General features: G+C 40.4%; 1 protein-coding gene across 5 annotated transcripts in view; it reads left to right on the forward strand.

Annotated features, from left to right (window-relative positions):
• The first annotated feature begins 3,674 nt into the window (after window positions 1–3,674).
• Window positions 3,675–19,480, forward strand: part of LOC120904920 — a 36,350-nt gene continuing 20,544 nt past the window's right edge. Inside the window, exons 1-2 of one of the 5 annotated variants that reach the window (XM_040315422.1) lie at window positions 3,675–3,748; window positions 5,137–5,573. The gene's annotated coding sequence lies outside the window, so the exon portion shown is untranslated. Of the gene's footprint in view, window positions 4,034–4,838; window positions 5,001–5,136; window positions 5,574–19,480 lie in introns of those variants that run through there. The other 4 variants (XM_040315419.1, XM_040315418.1, XM_040315420.1 and 1 more) reach the window with 4 other exon arrangements.

Genomic DNA, 19,480 nt, shown 5'->3' on the forward strand with positions numbered 1-19,480 from the left:
TTGGGTGTAAGTTTTCGGGCCAAAGTTTACAAAACGTTTGTGGCCCCCCCGAAAAAACCCAAAATGAACGCTATGGAAATACCTTTAAAACCTCGGTATGTGGTTTTTCGGGGGAGAGATGGTGGCATTTTTAAGTATTTACTACGTTCTCAAGGCTTTGTGGTGTTTTGTTTAAAAGACATTTTTAAGGCTAAGAAAAGGCCAATGTTTCAATGACGAGAAAGCTTCTAAGCTTGTTCTTTTTTGGGAGTATAAAGTTTGCTGACATTCGTTTAGGCTAAAATAAAATAGAAAAATCGTTGCACATAATCGGATGAATAAAAAGAAAGAAAAATCTTTAAAAAAAAGTTTGAGTATTGCTCGGTTGCAAATGCTTTACTATGTTAAAATGTTATGTATAAGTTTTCATACTGCAAAAATACATATGTAGTGTTAGATATTCAAAGCATTTAATAAACTTAGCTACATAATTAAAAACTGATGCATTTTTAGCTTGTAATAGATTTTATGTTGAATAAGTAAAATGATTTTTAAAACAACAAAATATAATTCAACTATATAATATCATATAATAATCGTAACAAATAAAATAAAATCAAATCAATGCTCTTTTCACCACTTATAGCTGCTCTAGTTCGTTGTGGCCGTTTTGTTGTGGGTTGCGTTTACGAAGTCAAATATCCTTTGGCTAATTTGATAACACAAGATTAACCAGAATGTTTTGCTATTGCTTCGACCGAAAGAGCCAATTTCTACAAAAATGTTCGTAGAGTTCCACGTGAAGAGCCAAATAGATTATCGAAGAGTTAAAATGGGTAAAAGTTTTGTAAAACATATGAACGATAGGAGGCGTCATCAAGAAATCAAAGAGCCGCAAGCCGCTCGTGAGCCGTACTTTGCCGAAACTACTTGCTTTTGCTGCATTTTTCACTTCAACGTTCGTCCGTTTTTCCCCTACCGTTCTACCACAATCGGGAATGCTTTACTGCTTGTTGATAGTGTTAAGTGATTTAGTAGCATCATTTCCAATTTCAAAAGATTCAACTTTTTGTGTTTTGGTTTATCTTAAACATTCCATGATAATGAAGAACTATGTGCAGAGCAGCACACACGATGCAATCAAGCAATAGTTCGAGTAGCAACAGAGTAATAGTTCACGGCAGTCCGTTCCTTTCAAAGTATGACCCATTGGACTAAATAACGCATTAGGATTTAAAACCTACAGCTGTTTGGACATCAATTCAGAAAAAAAGATGATTTCGTTAGTAGTGGAGAAATTCATTATCATCTTTCCACTTTGAATATCAGCCATTGCTATCTTTACGTCGTCCGCGTACGGCAAACTCAAATCAAGCAATCAATTCGCACAACAATTGTGTGGAGTTGTTTACCCTATTTTATTCATAAGTGCTCGCACAACTTCATGATATCTAAGAAGGCGGAGCTATGTTGGTTAGGACCTGCCCACTTCGTACATGATTTTCGTTAAATCGTGAATGAAGTTGAAGTTTTCGTTGAATTGCAAATGGCCTGAAGCTACATTTACACCAAACGTGAAGGTATTTGTGCATAATAATTTCAAAAGCAACATTTTAAACGAAGAACGGATGAAGAACAATCGAGGAATTTACGATCAGTTCTTCATATGTCAGAATTGATAAAGTTCTCACAAAGTGTTCTGAATGAAATCGTTCTGTTAAAATTTTCTTCAATATTTTCTAAACCTATCTATCTCAGTAGAATAGTGATTTGGCTCTTTCCTCCTCAAAATGTTTCGCCCTTTGGACTATCCATTAACCCGTATTACACGTATAATAATTCCATCCAGTAAGGTTTGACTTTACTATATTTAAGTGTGTCTTCATTACCTTCATTTCAATTGTAAGAAAACTAGTAAATGTTTAGAAAAATTTAGGCCTAAAAAGCTTATCTATTATTTAGCTTATCTAGCTTAGCAAGCAATCGAAAAGCCGGTAGATAACCAGTATGAGGTAGAGCCAGCGATTCAAGATATAGCCGCGATAAATGTTCTACGATAGTTTTGACATAGCATGTCTTAGTTTAAGGCCGCTACCAGTAAGATCTAAAAAAACCGAACCGAAAAATAATGCATGTTGTTGTGATTAAAACACGGAGTTTTAGTTTCTTCAATGTTGATGAGAATAATTAGAAAACTTAAGTTTAATATTAGTTAAATTGTTGATTTGCACTATAGAATCAAACAGTAAAAAAAACACTTGCGTTTGTCATTGAGGCAATCACTTCTGTCAAAATGAGCTCTATTCGCGGCTGCTTAGATGTAAACAATATTTCCATTTACAAATTGCGAAGGAAGACTGAGGCCACTGGGAGACACACCGACAAACCATCGTAACGAAAAAAAAATCACAGATAGATTGTAACTGCGAGGCCACATGAGGTGAAATATACAGCGAAATGAACTATTTGACAGGCGAAATATCTGACGGATAAAGCATCACAGCAACCAGCTGATGTGCAATGTAAACAAATAACGTGCACAAAATCGTAATTAAATCCTTTGAATAACTTCAATATCGAGTACTTCGTCAATTTTCAGTCAACAGTTCATAATTTCTTCCAATTAGGGAATGTTTTGCCTAAAAATATATTAGTTTTAATAGAATTTCGAAAGCGGACCTTGTGTCTCCCCCAACCCTTTAGCTGTATCTGTCAGATATTTCACCTGTCAAATAGTTCATTTCGCTGTATATTTCACCTCATGTGGCCTCGCGGTAACGCATTGTAACGTTCTCAACCGATTTTGGTCCATCCGTTGGCGAGCGAAATCCTATCGAAATACTTATGCAGTGCAAAACAGCAATGTAACACAAATTAAACTTAAGTTTTCGTGATTTTGTCATCAAAATTAAAGAAAACAAAACTCACTTTTTGTTTGTTTACAATAAGAAGCATTATTTTTCGGTTGTCAAACTTTTTCGTTACGGTGGATTTTTTTTTCGGTGTATTGATAGCGGCTTGAGGCAAAATTATGTACAAATAATTGTCCAAAACACTCAGAAAAATAATTTTATATGTTTCCAAGATGGCGTGTTTACCGTTATTTTTATTCGAAATATGGGCACAACTTTTGAAGCTTATTTTGTTCAAAGTGTCACTTCGGTTCGTCGGAGATAATACAGTCAGAATTCAATATTTGAACGCTTTTAGTTACTAGTTAATATTTGGCTGACACTTCAACTAAAAAGCATGCGTTTGTATGGGAAAATGGTTTTTGAAAAATTCACAAAAATCTCATGGTATGCCGAGGAAAATTTTAGATTTTTTTGTATGGAAAAACGTGCAAACTAAAAAGCACATATTCAATAGTTAGGCATGGAATCGAAGTTCTACCAGTGAGTTCGGACTGCACTACTATTCATATGAAGCCGGAACTATTCATAAACCATTTGTTTGTACATAACGTACATTTAAGCACGTAGTTTACGCACAGTTTGAGTATTACCCGAATATAATTTTTTCAATGCATTAAAAACATCAAATAATTCAAACATTCATTTTCGGTAACGTTTATTTTGTATGTTTGCATGCGGCACATTTAACGAAATTTAACGAAAAGCATGTGTGTTGATCGAACCCTCCCAGTTGGGCAGTTGTCATTTTGTGTCCTGTCAAACCAGGTTGAAATGGCGGTACCTCTCCGTTTCGACTCACCTTTCTCTGTGTGCACTTTTCGATGTCGTAGCTGTTCTCCGTCGCAAAGAGAAAAGTGCGTTCGTCTTTTGCGGATCTGGTCGTGAAAATTTGGTGAAAATGGTGCAAAACAGTCCACTGCCCCGTGCGGTGTGAGACGTGAGGTGGTTGTGGGCAACGGCTGTGCTGCTGCCCAATATTCGGCGGAGGTGACGATTTCACGCATCTCCTCGGTTGTGGGAACGGCGGGAGTGTGCGAGTGTGGAGGTGCGTTTAGGTAATTCGATTGTTCGCCTTGTAGAGCGATAGCGAGTGCGTGTTCATTGTTGGATGTCAAGGAAAATGCATTTCCGCCTTGGATGTAAGTCGGGAAATGGAGCAGTGCGTGTAATAAGCCCCGTGGTACGAAATTATTCATCGCACGCATAGGGAAACTATAAGAATTAGGGTATGCGTACGTGTGTGAGTGTATGTGTGTGTGTGTATGGGGGCCACTCCAGCGCCAGGGTCTCAGTAGCGAAGGTTCCTTCGTTGCACAGTGATGCAATGGAGTGAAGTTGGGTAGTTTGATGGTAAAAGAAAGTATATTCGTTTGTGTCCTTGTTTTCGAAAGCATTCAAAACAAAAAAAAAACAAGTGGGCGAGAGATAAGTGAGTGGTTGAAGAACGATATCTGCTGACGTACCGAGTTTGTCACCTCAAGAGACACTTACAATTACACAACCATGGTCTTAGCCTCGCTCAAGAAGGGGGTATGCGAGTAGGTAGGAGTTTGCTGGGAAAGTTTTTTCATGTCTCTTGCTAACCGTTCCGATAAAACGGACGGTATTAGATCGTATTTGGAAGAGCCTTCAAAAACAACATCTCGGCTGGCCATGGGAGCTGTTGCTGCTCTTTCTGCATTGCGAAATACACCTTCTCCGAAGCCCACGCTTATTTTCCATCGGAACGGAGGGTTGTTTTTTTTTTGTTTGTTAGGAATTTTGCTCTCATTCCGTTCGCCTCACAGCTGTGTGTCTTGTATTGACGTGTGCAATGCACACACCAGCAAGAGAGCGCCAGAGCGTTTGAAGAGCGGAAGAAATTGAGCAATAGCACGTTTGGTGATCATTTGCTCAACTCCGCTCTGCGCTGAAGCCATAGCAAGAGCGATGGAGAGAAGGAAATGTGTGTCTGATGGCCGGGTCAAACTACGCGGAGAAAATAAGTCCGTCAGCATTTCGCGATGTAAAATAGCATCAGCCACAACCGCGAGTCTTTCTACTCAGTGCAAAGAATGCTTACAAAAATATATGCACCAAAGTGTATGGAGTGTGATAGCCGCAAAGGTCTTCTTATTTGCAAACGGTGGTCGCTTTGTAGCAGCTTCAAAGTTCCAGTTGAACGCAGTGCACTTTCAGTTGATTTACGACCATGCAATGCATATTCTTACAACCTTCCCCTTTTTGTCCTTCTGCCATCTAGTGATCTGTGAATTGTGTGGTGAAACTTGAAAAAAGAAAATCAAACCCGACACTGCTGTGTTGTCGCTGGGAAAAAAAGAAAATTGTGCAAAAAAGCAATCACGTTTGTGTTAGTGTGTGTGTGTGCTTTTTGACGTAGCGTAAACGGTGTCTGTGCGAGAAAAAATACGTGTAAAACTCTTTCTCCCCACACATCAACACCGGCGAAAGGTATCTTTTCCTTTGCGTAAACATAATCGAGCGAAGCAAAAACGACAACAGCAAGCGTGCGAAGAGTCAGCGACAGCCAGAATCAAATATGGCCGTTCGTGCGCCAGCATCATCGTCGACTTTGCCGTCTGCTCCATCGCTGGGGACGGTCGGGTCGTCATAGACCTTTTCCCACCCCCGGGAAACGTACGCGACAGGACAGCAGCGGGAAGGCAGCGTGTTGTTCAGGTAAATAGTAGGAACTGCATTGCACAATTCAATTCGACGCGTTTGTCGATTCGACCGGATGACATAACAACAATGTGGCGATTGTTGTTTACGCTGGGCGCAAATCAAAAAAGCAAAAACTATCGATATTTACAAACTAAAGCGAGAAACACACAAACTACTAATTCCACGCAATTGCAATGTGGGTGGAAAAAATCGGCAATGCAACAAACGCCTCCGGACGCCAACGACCGTAACGAACGCCGCTAACCCTCGGCCTCCCAAGTGGGGCTGTGGATCCAATGGATGTTACGCGAATTACGTTTGTGTGCTCGGAAATTGGAGACCCACTCGGAAATGTCGCTCGGTGGAACAAACTACCAGCGGGTATTAATTGTTTGCGAAAACTTTATCATTGATTTGACTGAACACACACAAAATTGCTCTTCCATTTTAGGGACGGGTGCGGCGGGAAAGGCCCAGTCCTAAATTGCTGCGGAAAAAGAAGGCATTGCATGACAACCGTGCGACCCAGAACGTAAGGTTGCCCCCCCCCCCCGAAAGTGCGTTCCGGATATAGTGAGAAAGACAGAGAGAGAGGAAGAGAGGTCACGTGGCTTTGCGAGCTACTTTTAGAAGCCCACACGTCTACCCCCTCTCGGCCCAATTGCCCGTTGACAAATTGTGAGTTGCTGATGCTCTCTGTACAAACAGACCTGGCCAGCTGTAATGCGATAGCGCGAACGGAGGTGGCAGAGTGGGGGGTTTCTGTCCCCCACTGCGGTTGTTGTAACGCGGCCACCCGTCAATACACTGACACAAGGCGGTGCTGCCACGCGAGAAGAGCCTTAGAGGTTAGGAAGGTTTTGTGCCGCATGTCACGTGTGGATTTATTTCCCTTTCACGGCGGTCATGGCTGGAAAAACTAGACCAACAGAGTAGACCCCACCGTCATCATTATGGCGGTACCGGTTTCTGTTACATCCAATGCAGAAGGTGTAATACCCTGACCGGTCCAACTGTGACTTTGGTGCTAAAAAAATGTATGGAAGGTGGGCACTTCACACCGGGGCCTTATCTCGGCACTGTAGATCAGATGAAATCAGTTGAACTTTGTTATGGAACTGTAAGGAATGTGATCGTAACATACACAGCCCCAGCATGGTCAATGCTTTTGTTTAGTAATGCTTCCAGTTCCGGGCTTTCATTCCGACTAAATTATATGCTCCGTAAAACGTGCTCTACGCATAACATTGCGCAAGTGCTAAAGTTCATTCAAAAACATAGAGCTCACGGTGCTGCGATGAGTGTGACATGGTATCTCTGCTACGCTTAAAACAAACAGAGCTTTAGACCATGCCAACCATTCCGCCCCCTTATCGTGTGTTGCCCTTTCCAATTAATCTCGACTCCGGTATCGCCTGAGCGCAATGGGAATTTGGTTTTGATTTTCGTCCAACGGCGAACGGCGGCACCTACTATCGTCGCTATCTCTCGTCGCGGTATGTCATCAAATGTGTTTTCACTGACACTGAAGGCTTTGTGGTGGGAAAAAGATAAGCCACAGCGATTGGGTAACAGTCGGCGGGTGCGCGCCTCGCACCGTGGCGCTTCTTTGAAAATATGCACAGTAAACAAATGGTGGAACCTTTTCTTGTTTAATGTTGTCGTTACGATTGAGAGTTAACATGCTACTGTAACATTTTGATGTTGATTTTGCTTTACTCTAGTAGTTTAGCTCAATGCGCTGCTTCTTGGCAAGTCGTCTTGTAAATATAGCTATATCTGGGTATGTCGAGTAAGATTACATACCTCTTTCCTTTGAAAAAATCCTTTAATTTGCTCAGTTGAACTGACGAAACACAATATTCGAATTGCCTTTTAACTAAGCAAATAATCAAGGCCACAGACGTAACATGATAAGCTTGCGAACGTTATTGCTTTGTCAAAGTGGTGTCAGTCACAAAGCATAGAGAGTGTGTGGCCTTTAACCCCAACGCCGCGAAAGGTTGCTGAGGAAAGCGGGGCAAAATGGGCATGTTAGGCAGTATACAGAATATTCCTTTTAATATGCCACAAAACACAAATTATTCTTACATTATTATATGCCTCCACCATTTATCTATGGTTTAAAATTGCCACATAGACTGAAAATAACATGAAATATGTGTAAAATAAAAGTTGATGTTTTACGAGAAGCTATTTTGACACGCGGGGCGAAATGGGCAGATGTAAACAAGCTGTGAAACGTCAAAACACTGGGGCAATATGGGCCACAACAATTGCGCTTAGGCAATGGTCTATGCTTTTGCGACGTTTCGTGCAATGTAATCTCGTCCTTTTTCTTTTGTTTTGCTGTTCAGGAGAGCCCTTACAATTCTTCCAAAATTTTGCTATCAAAATAAAACAGTTTTTAGACGTTTTAATATACAAATTCGAATGTTTTGAAGCTGTGCCTGTTACCATTATTGTTGGGACAAATACAACACCATAGCCTCACCAAGCGTCATATGTCAAAAACATCTACCAATTTTGCCCCAAGCGTACCTGTCCTTTTTGCCCCACGTGAAGTATTTTTTTTTGTTATATTAGTAAAAATACGCATTAAATCATCTTGTTTTTTTCAGACAAATTGTGTAGAAATATAATATCTTTAAAAATATATCATGTAAAACTTCCACGCATCCCTGTGACATTGGTTTAAGCTTATTTTCGAAGTGGCAAAAATTACATTAATTTGCTACTATATCTTATTTTACATGTTTCTTCTTTTTTGTTATTAAAGGGTTATACAACTTACATGGTGTTCATAAAACACTCCAATGAATACATTTTGAGCATTGGAATGTATCTTTGTAGTGAAATAATGCTTAAATAGAAGGTGCCCATTTTGCCCCGTTTTCCCTTATTTACTTGTTGAGAGTTATGTTTCTTTGCAGCTAGCATTGTAATGACGAAAATAGGCGATCGTCTTCGGAATTGATAACTTCAGTCGCGACCGTGCTCCAGCTGGGCGATGTTGCCAATAACTGCTGATAAGCAATGGGCAGAGCGCCGGTTGTAGCATTCGCAGCTGCCGGATCCACTCATAAATGGGAACAGTCCGGCGGAGACACGAATTATGCCTCTATCGTGCGCTTTGGTTTTACGTTCGATTGTACACACGGCTCAATCGTAATGCAAAAACCCGCCCATGTACGCGGCGAAACGAGCATATGTTCGTACGATTCCTTCCGCAGTAAACACACATGCCATGGTTGTTTGTTCCTGGTGTTGGTACAAACTCCGGCTAACGCTCGTTGACCTATGTACGCAGTAAATAATGCGTCACAGAGAGAGAGCAGCATGAGGTGTGTGCGTTCTGTACGGTTACGATAGAACCACCACACCATGCCGCCGAGAAAACGAACGCATAAGACGGCAGGCCGTGTGCTCTGTTGTAGCAGCAGAAGGAAAGGATTTCACAACATCGGCTCAGTGCGAGGGTCGTATGATCGTTAGTGCTAAATTTTATGCAAATTGCTCAGGTTCCGCGTACGGATCATCATGATACTGCGCCATAATAATTACATTGACATTAGCAATTCAGTGCGATTCAGGAGGTACATCGTTTCGGATTTCGGAAGCGAAGAATGTGTTCTAAGCTTTGGTGGGATCTTTTAATCATCTTACCCTTATCAGAGTTCTTTTGCGTATCAAACTAATACGTTTAACATTAAAAGAAAAAGTTAAGTTTATTTAAAAAAAGGAATGTATCAATTATTGCTGAAAAATGCATGTAAGAACCGTAGTCCCATATAAAGCTCAATTACACAATGATGATACCATGATACAATGTATATTTTTTTGTTATTTTTCGACGTAAACTACTTACATTTAGCATGTCTATTTGATGGCACGAACAGAGAGACGGAGAGCAATTTGTTGTCAACAAACGGTTGCGTGTTAATTGGACGGAAATTTGTAAGCGCTTTACTCGCTAATATGAATTGCCAATGGGGTGTAGTGTGTATCCCATGTACCTCCATGTGTGTGTTCGCATTCCCGTAGCAGGAATAGTAAATGTGTGTGAGCCGCGTTTAGCAAGTGAGATGCGTGCTTATCAATGATCCTTTCTATTTTTTTTAAGTCGTTCCACTCTTCGAACACTTGTCACTAAGTGGAAGTGGAAACAGTTGTTCAATTCGTGGAGCGTGGAGAGGTTTCTGAACCAGCGGAAAACCAGACAACGACTCCCCGATTGTTCGAGCTTCTATGAGCTGGTGTATAAATTTTACGCGAGCGTGTTGTTGCTGCACACATCGCGGTCGGTCACTGTTGCCATTGCTGGGGTGCCAAATTTAATTAGCTTCAAGGGCAACGATTCATGGTGGTGTTTGGGGGCGGATGGAAGGAGATGGGTTTCGTCTAATTTCTTTTACCGATGCTGTTGAAAGCGGGGCGCCTTTCGTGAAGCTTAATTTACATTTTGGTGTGTTGTCGTGTGTTCGGTGTTTGCGTCAAGTTGCGGTGCCTTGAATGGAATATTGCGAGTGAAACAAAAAGGGCACCAAGCTGGGGGCAAAATTCCGCTCATTCATGCGGTATATTACGCATTTTGGTGGGCAGAAAGGGCCACGAAGTTAATCCGTCATAGGTTACAGGATGTTCAATCGATACCTGCTACTCATGTTATGGAAACGATAATTGATGAGCTTTACTGACGTAGACTAGCTTATGCGGTAAGGGATGTATGTGTGTTCTTGGAAAGGTATCGTGAATATTTTGAACGGCGTAGTTAGATAGTTGGTGGTAGTTTGAGTTTGATTAATCACCAAATTGTCGTTCGAAGGAGTATGAGTTATGTCGTAAATTTATAGTGTTAGATTTAAGCAATCCTTGTCAGGGACCTGAAAGTTAGTACTTATTGTCTGGCCCGTTCCATCTGAATAAAACAAAGGTTTAAACTTATTTACTAATGCTTGTAGTAAACAAGATGTTGCTTGTTGTGACCTCGCAAAACATTGAATTTGTAATAAATTGTGTACAAGTCAGCCGGGTCAAGTCATGTACTATTATCAAATATTCACCAATTTGATTTGATTCACCAAATTGATTGAGATAGTACAAATATATACTTGCTTACATACCTAATGGTGCATTTTTAAAAAGAATTTGTCTGTAGATGTAAGTAAGTAAGTAAGAACTTGCATTTTATATGTTCAATCATTTTTTTAATTATTTTGCAAATTATACAAATAAATTAGCTGTGCTTTAAAAGAGGATTTTTTAATTTCACTATTTGTTTGTGCATATTCAATTTGATCAATGTAACATTGTCGGTCGGGTCGGTCTCGTGGTACAGTCCCGTACGACTTAACAACATGCCCGTCATGGGTTTGAGCCCCGAAATGACCGTATTGTGCACACAATTTATAAGATCCATGAACAGCACAAAATGTTCAAATAATGAATCTATTTTCATAATTTTCTAATCTAACATTTTACATTAAATTGGAAATGGTGTGCATAAGCATTGTTTTGCCTGCTTATCTATCAAGCTTTTCTTTAACTTTCCTTTTGTATTAGATTTTCTTCAATATAATAGGACATACCTTGGACATTTTGTTTTGGTTGTATGGTGATGATTTGTAATGGTGAAATCAAAAGAAGCAATTCAATATTGCATTTATATTTGTTTCTAAATCTTATGAAAGAATATAAAATTGCCTTTGGTTAGAGATCATATAAGTAGAGACAAATATAACATAATATGGAAAACACTGTTAAATGTCTTTTTTCGCATTACTATTTTGCTTATTTTTAAACCCATTTTGGATACAAATGCTACTTCCGGCAAACGTTTTTCTTATTTTGTTTCTGCTAAAATGTTTGGCAAAATTGCTCTGCATACCTGTTGGTTGTGAACCAACCCGCCTCCTTTACACACAGCCGTCTCGCTCCCTTATTTCTACGTTCCTTTTTACTTCTTATGTATTTAGAACTCAACCCGAAACTCGCAAGCCGGTGGTGCGCAAGAATGCCATTAGAATGTCGAATTTTTGTGGGAATTTTCTTTGACCGAACCGTAACTGAAATCCCTACCTTCCCCTATCCTTTGGGCGGTAAAATAACACAAAAAGAAGGCTCAAGGTACATGCTTCGGGTTTGTGGGGGTACTTTCAAGGCTTTTTTCCTTCCTGTGCCAACGCTGCCCTTGCCATATGCAACCAGAGTGTGTACTCGTTTTTCTCTCGCGTTTTCGGTAGATTCGCAGCACAGGGGGGGGAAAGTACGTTATGTAACAGAGCATTGGTTGGTGCTTTCCTTTCGGACCAGAGAGTCAGCAGATGCTGTGTAGTCACATGGTTGGGGGTGTGAGTGTAAAAAATGTTCAAGGTCGCGGGCTATGCTAGTACACACACACAATCCAGGCTTTCTCGAGTGTGACGCGCACACCGACGGAGTTAGTATGGCGTTTGGCTTGGTGTGGGCATGTAACGACGCTAGCTTTAAGGAGAGAAAGCCTTGGTGCAGAAAATAGTTTGGTCTTTCCGTATGGTAAAGCTTTCGTAAATTTCGTTGAATTTATTACCATCAAGCAATGGTGTTTATATAATTAGTAGCAAATGTTGAAATGAAATAGCGAGCTAATTACTAACGTGTTGAGGAGTTACAGCACAATTTAGGAAATCAATACTATGCAATAATAAGAAGTAAACAACATGAAACATATTATCATTGGTGTATTGAATTATCTTGGTTTTATTGAATATATTCATTCAAAATTCAATCATTAATTTTGTTTAGAGTACATTTGACCATGGTTTCATTAACATTTCATAATTATTCAAATAAAAACACAATTAAAACATTTAATTATGTTCAAACATATTTACTTCCTGTAACTACTTCCTATGATGCACACTTTTCTGAACCATTTTCATCTCCTTTCTTTCTTCATAAATGACTTAGAAACAGGCTATCCTTTCTGTGGGTGTCGTCTATCTTACTATCTCTCTAATAATCAACAACAAATCCGTGCGCATTCTAACGGCCATACCTTGGACCGTAATGGTTTCACTTTCCTTTGTGTTCATGGTGTGTCACCATGCCCTCAGCTGTGGTGGGATGACTGTCTGTTCGTCGTCAGTGGCGTCTTCCGCTTGATTAATCACGGCCTCCAATAGGGGTAAGCATTAAAAACAATACATCCAACAAACTGCAGCATGCACCCTTTCCGTTGCGCCGTTGTGTCGACTCGGGTTGTATTATGCATTTTTTACATTTTTTTTTGTTATTGTTTCTAAACTCAGCGCAACAACAAAGCAGTGCAAAACCGGAATGGCTCTCTCGTGCTTCGCCAGCAATGCAATTGCAAGCTTGGCTGGACGGTGAAGGAGAAGAGAATGAGAGACTTCCGACGAGACTGTCGCCTGCAGTGTTGGAAAATGCAAAGCTATGTGCATTCGCTGATGATATTATCGATGCCAGCGGTTTGTGGGCGTTCGTACTGGCATGCATTCAATTTAAAGGGGAAAAAAGCTAGACGATTTTATTTGTTTTACGATAGTTCTTATCGAAAATGTATCAACTAATTTAGATAAGTTTGAAAGATTGATGTGTGAAGCTGGAAATTTTCATGCAGATTTGAGGACAGCAATGTGTAGCTTTCCCCTTTTTCGTGGAAGAATATTTGCATTCTCTTTTTAGCTTGGCTCTCAGCTGGGCAAGCCAACCCATTAAGAGCGAAGAGCGCTAGCCCAAGCCGGCCGGCCATTTGGCCTTTTGGGGTTTGGTCGATTTCGACGTGACATGCAATGAAAGCAAGGTTTTACCTTTTTTGTTGTTGTTGTTGTTACTCTATTCCTTTGCATGCCCTCCCGCCCCGAAGGGTTTCGTTGGTTTCGGGAGGACCAATAAAAATAAACATTTCCGACGAGAGTAGTGCGCCCGTCGTTGCCTCTACTGTATGTGTGCGTTTGACACTCTTGTGCTGATGTTGTTTATTTTGGTAGTTTGTTTACTTACCCTTTCCTTTCCACTCCTTCCACTGCCACTTGTGTGGTGTGTGTGTGTGTGTGTGTGTGTGTGTGGGAATGTCACCCGCTGTAATATGGTGACACACCCGACCAACTGTGTGGTCCTACCTCCCGCACGGAACATCCAATAAAAACGGGAGCGCACAGCAGCACGTACTGAGCGAATTCATGATTGGCGCACATAATGTGCTGCTGCTACTTCTGCGCCCAGTAGTGGTGATGATGCGTCTATGGTGGAGCAAAGGTGCGTGTTTCAATTGCGTTACGTGCCATTTTAATTGCACTCGCGTATGTCGTGTCGCTTTTTTCCCCGTCTAAGCGATTCTAGTGCGTTTCACTGCCCGCGCTGTATTGAGTCGTTATTGCTGCGTATTGGTGCGTGTGGTGCAAATAGGTAGTTGTTTTGCAAAACAGTTAAAACGCTTTCACAGTATCGTGCCCTTATTCTTTTGCGCGTTGTAGACACGAGACGGGAAGCGCAAAAATAAATGTCACCAGTCGTGACGATACGAATGCGTATGCCCGCGCCATAGAAATGAGAACACTCATCATAATAATGGTGCTGTTGATGATGATGATGATGATGGTGATGGTACAATTGGGCGATGGTTTAAATTATCCTAGGGGATGTTATCGTACTTCTTTTGTGACACGGTGCTGAAGGTTGTGTGTAAAGTAGTGCAAATGTGGGACGGAATAGATTAATTCACTTAAACCACGGTGTAACCTCGTTTCGGTTGCCGGCATAGGGATGTAAAGGAAGCATGTTGTTTTGTTATCTACGTATAATGATGATACGCGTTTTGTATTTTTTGAAGTTGCTATTATTGGTTTTATACTGGTGATCTTTTTTGTCTTAAAGCCCGTGTACATTGTCCGTACTCGCTAGTGTGATTTAGATTTTCACTAGCGCATCTGGCGGCGGCTGACCGAAGCATTTTGCCAAACAATTTGGAGTCGCTTTAGAAAATATGTTGTTTTTCCATGTTTTTTACTTAAACTGGACTGGAAAAGCTTTGTAATTGATATGTGAATGTGTTTCGCATAAAAAATGGTGAAAACCCTACTTAAATTTGAGATCTGGCACGACCATTCCCTCGATGACTAAAAAACAGTTTCCACCAGACGTCGCCAGATGCGCTAGTTAAAATCAAAATTACACTAGCGAGTACGGACAATGTACCTCCGGCCTTTACACGGTTCAACTCTTCAGTAAAAGTGAATGGTTGAAAAAATCGTCAAATTTTAATCACATGCGGACCAACCTCATTAAAGTCCAGATGTAGCTATACAATTTATGCGGGTAATGTTGGGAGAGAGCTATTATCCTTGATTGATATAACAAACCATTTAAAGAGTTACAATACAGGGTTTTCCAGTGGTTCTCATAGTTGTGAGACTCTTCCTTGACTCTTTCATATGGGAAGTGAACTTCACATGATGGAAATTGGACTCTCTTATCCTATTATGGTAATTCCTATTAGATTTGTCCAACAAGGTTACATTAAGGTAATTTCGCGTATGAAAGAGTCAATAAAGTGTCCAACAGCTATGAGAATTCCTGAAACAGCTTGTAATAGTTTAAACTTTTGCCTTTAAATTATATTTAGCTTTTTTGCGTTTTTTGAAGATTGTTCTTAATATTTTGTATATAATGTTTAGCTCTTTTTTATAGAATTGTATCATGAAACATGTAACTTCTACTAGTTTACTCATAATATCGCATTGGGGTGCAAAAACTGATGCTCCATTTAATTTGCATTTAGGCGCAGCCTCTTAAAATGGCAACAAAATTAAGCAAAAACTTCCAACTGTGTATCACAAGTTGCCCTAATATTAACAAATGTCGACGACAAATGAGACACACACACACATACAAACACACCATTTGACGCAGTATAGAAGACGGTATCATCAGATCGCGTGTTAGCTCATGACGCATTTGGACGTAACTTTGGGAAACTGAACCTTCTTGTGCGCTGCCGGAGGTGCTTGCCCCAGCAGTGAAACGAAAATAACTCGATTTGGCGATTATGTCTCGAACAGTGTGATTAAATGTTTTCCAAGAGCGTCCATCCAAATATAGCAGGGGCAGCACTTACAGGGATGAATAAAGGGATCCATATTTGTCCCACGGTTTTAGGCTTCAACAGTGCTTTGCGGTTATACTATTGAGAAAGGACAGCTTGCGGCTGGATCGACCAACAGATGTGACAATGTCACCTCTAAGGCAAACGCACACTGGGCGAAGAACTGCTTCGACGGCTTGGAAGAGGCGAATGGTTCACAATTTAATTCATCCGTGAAGCAGCATGATATATTTCACACGTCAGTATTGATTCACTCTCGAGGACAGCGCTTAGCTGGATCGGTTCGTTATTGAAGGGTGTCATTTTATTAGCATGATGTCAGCGAGGTTTTTCAATGCTTCAAGCTCTTTTTAAAGCCTCAAACGGTGACATACAAGCTATAGCAGAGTGTCGTAAAAAATAATAAATTGTAGTTAGTTTTCTTGCTTTTTTTCTTTTCTTCTTAAATACCGCGTATGGAATAATATGCCTGATGGACGTCTCTGTTTCTGGACAGCACATAGAATGAATCTATTTTCAGGTCTGGCAGAGCAGAACTTTCACGGTATCGTTATTCGCTTGTCAGACTGTCATCATGGTTTTACGGGTCTATGACACTGCAAATGAAACGTGACATGTCCATAAGGCCTGGGGAAGGACAACATTCTGAAAGGTTCTGTAGAAGAATCGTTTACGCTGCTTTATTCGATTAGTGGAAAAGTTACAAAAGTGCCATCATAAATCCTCCATGGCTTTACCATTATTTTAGAAAATAATTTAAAAAATTACTAAAAAAACATTGAACAGTCTTTCTTTTGTACCATCCTTTTTTATCCTTTTCTTTCATTTTCTAATAAAAAAATACAAGTCTGCTCGTGTGTTGATTATGTTTCATAAATTCCCATCAAAAGGCCATTTCATTCAGTGCTCTAAACTGGACTTTAATGACCAAATGCAGTGGTTTCCACATCAATCAGCAAAGCAACCAATTAACACGGGCAATTTGCTAACTGTCAGTGAACATAATCGATAATGATCAGCATAAATTAGTAGCACCAAATGTGCTGGCAATGGTTTTGCGCGTAATGATTCGCATTGCTCTTCTGTAATAACTTGACCTCATTCACATCAATGGGAGAACGATTTACGATAACTATAGAATGGAACAATTATTTCACTCACTGTGCATCACTTTGTAACGTTCGGTACTGCATTTTTTTTACAAAAGGATGTAAGACTTTGAAAATAACCTGCTTGATGTTATTTATGCGTGGGATTGTTATTTTCCTTTCTAGTGAAACGTTGTTTCAAAGGATTATGTCCCACACATTTCATAAACTCGAAGCTATTTCTCTACTTTCTACCAGCGCCTGCACTCTTCTCCGATGATGGAAAACAACCCCAGTTGTGCAGAGAGAAAAGTGGAAACTTTATTGAATGATTCAACGCGTTTGTCACTACCACCATCACCACCGCACACTATCGTTTCATACGAACTTTCCACCTTCACGCGGCCGTGAAAACAACAACAGCTCCTCGATACCTCCGGCCACCGGTGTGTTCTGTTTTTACCCGAGGCAAAGAAGGATCGTATCCTCTTGTAGCGTTGCATCCAACCAGTGTGCCAGTGTGCATTGCACAGTGCTTGGTGTTTTTTTTTTTTCATTGACGCTTTTACAGTGCGTGGGATGTAAGAACATGCTGCGCTGTAATCGATTGTTCGTAGGAAATAGCAGTCACTGTGGGTTGCTGCTCTTATAACGCTTTACAAAACACACACACAGACACACACTTAAAAACGTGGTACCCACTTGCCAACTTAAAACACCCACACGCCTCTGCATCAGCTCCAAAAGGTGGGAAAATGTTCGAGGACACGGGCAACGGAATCATGCGCACTATCGAATCATGGAGGCGCCTGGTGTCTTACGATACAAAAAGGGGATGTTTGCTGGTCTTGCTGCACGAAGGTTCGAGTGTATTTTCCACTGACTGCTCCGACCGTCCTACACACTAACACTGCCACGGAAGCGCATTCCAGATCAATCTAAACGTCCTTTTTTTGCAGTGAAAAATAAAACAACACGCTTTTCATCTCAACGCGGTAAAGCGCAAACACAACAAAACGCGCACACAAGCGAGAGCGTCTCGAGCTGCCGTTGTATTTTGAGGGTCATGGTTAAGTTTATTGCCCGTTCCTGTTTTCACTCCCTCGATTTGCTGGGAGCTGCTTACACAACAGGTAAAGCGAAAAATGGTATTACCGGGAATATCGTTTCATGGTTGTAATTTTATGGAGAATTTTCCCTTGATTGTAGGAAAACCGCATGATTAATGTTTCTCATAGCACTGCCCTATTGTGAGAACGGTGGTTTTAGTTTTAATATAAACAATATTGCCTGAAATTCGATTTAAAAGTCCAATTTCTTGATTGCTTTTCGTAGGATTAAGTTTATTTGCTCTCAAAGTGTAAATTACTATGATTGCTTTCTGAGGTGTCTTTTTAATGTTTCTCACGATTAATCAATCATCTTGCAAATGAAACCTTCTTGCTTCTGCGTGCTTCAGACAGAACAATGAGCCAATAGTCTGTGCTGTGTAGCATCCGATGGAAACCCGATAGCTGAGCATAATCACGGCTAATGAAACCCGGCTAATGGTGTTAGCAAATTCGCATCTCTATTATTCGATTAGATTATCCATCCACTTAAGCTAATGATCGACGGGAAAGTATCAACGCTGCATCGTTTTTTTTTGTTGCTTTTATTTATAGTAAGAGCTTCTGTTGGTCATGTGTTGGTGCTGGGTGGAATTTTCGATGTAATATTAAGCAACAATACTTATTGAGCGGTGATTGTCGTAAATGTAAGCTGATATTTTGCTCAAGATAATTCGAATATGGCGGATTGATCATCATCGGACATCAACTCAATTTATATGTCAATCATATTGGTCGACAGATAAATTAATACTTATATAAAATGGTACAATTCTTTGAACATATTAAACATGTTTTACCAAAACGAGAAAACAATAGCTCGACATTCCCTTTTCGGAATTGTTTCTCGTTTGATTCTTGAAACAATTGATTGATTGATTGATTGATTGCATTGTGTGTTGTATTGTATTGTATTTATATTGTATCAATTTGTATTGCATTGATACATATAACTTTGATATTATTACTTAAAACTGTGCTTTTGCTTTTGTTTTTTTTATTATACTCAGTATGTTCAGCAAAAATAAACACATTATAACCTGTAAGTTTTTATGCTTTACGGCAAAAATTATAGTAAATGGACTATCGAGTAAATCGTCAAAAATAATAGATTCGAATAATAAAAAGTTGAGTTAGTTATTGAAAAATCGTCTCTAATTCTTCGCTACTGTGCGTCTACCACACAACGAATCGTCAAGAAAGTCTTTAAAATCATGATTGTCAGCTGAATTATACGCTCAAGAAAGATTCACTGGCGTACACGAACAAAAAACGTGCCCTCCACCCTCCTCCAACTCAAGGTTGACAGAAGCTACATTTAATTAAAAACTAACACGAGCCAGCTCGCTAAGTCCCCTGGTGCCAGTTTGATCGGGAGGGAATACATGGCGACACGTAAGCAGAAGCGTGTCGCTCGATAGAACTGCCGCCATCTTCGTATCGGAAAACATTTTCTTATCCCTGATGGGATGGCGGTCCGAGGGGTGTGTACCGACCTGAAGCTCACGGAAATCATTCCATTTGGCTTTCGTATCCGGCCGTGCAGCAGCAGGGTTACGTGACTTTTGCCAACTGAGGCTGTTGAAGGTCTGTAAACTATCGAGCTCTGGCCCGGGAGCT

Source organism: Anopheles arabiensis, chromosome 3 (genome assembly GCF_016920715.1).
Source record: "Anopheles arabiensis isolate DONGOLA chromosome 3, AaraD3, whole genome shotgun sequence".
NCBI classification, from domain to species: domain Eukaryota; kingdom Metazoa; phylum Arthropoda; class Insecta; order Diptera; family Culicidae; genus Anopheles; species Anopheles arabiensis.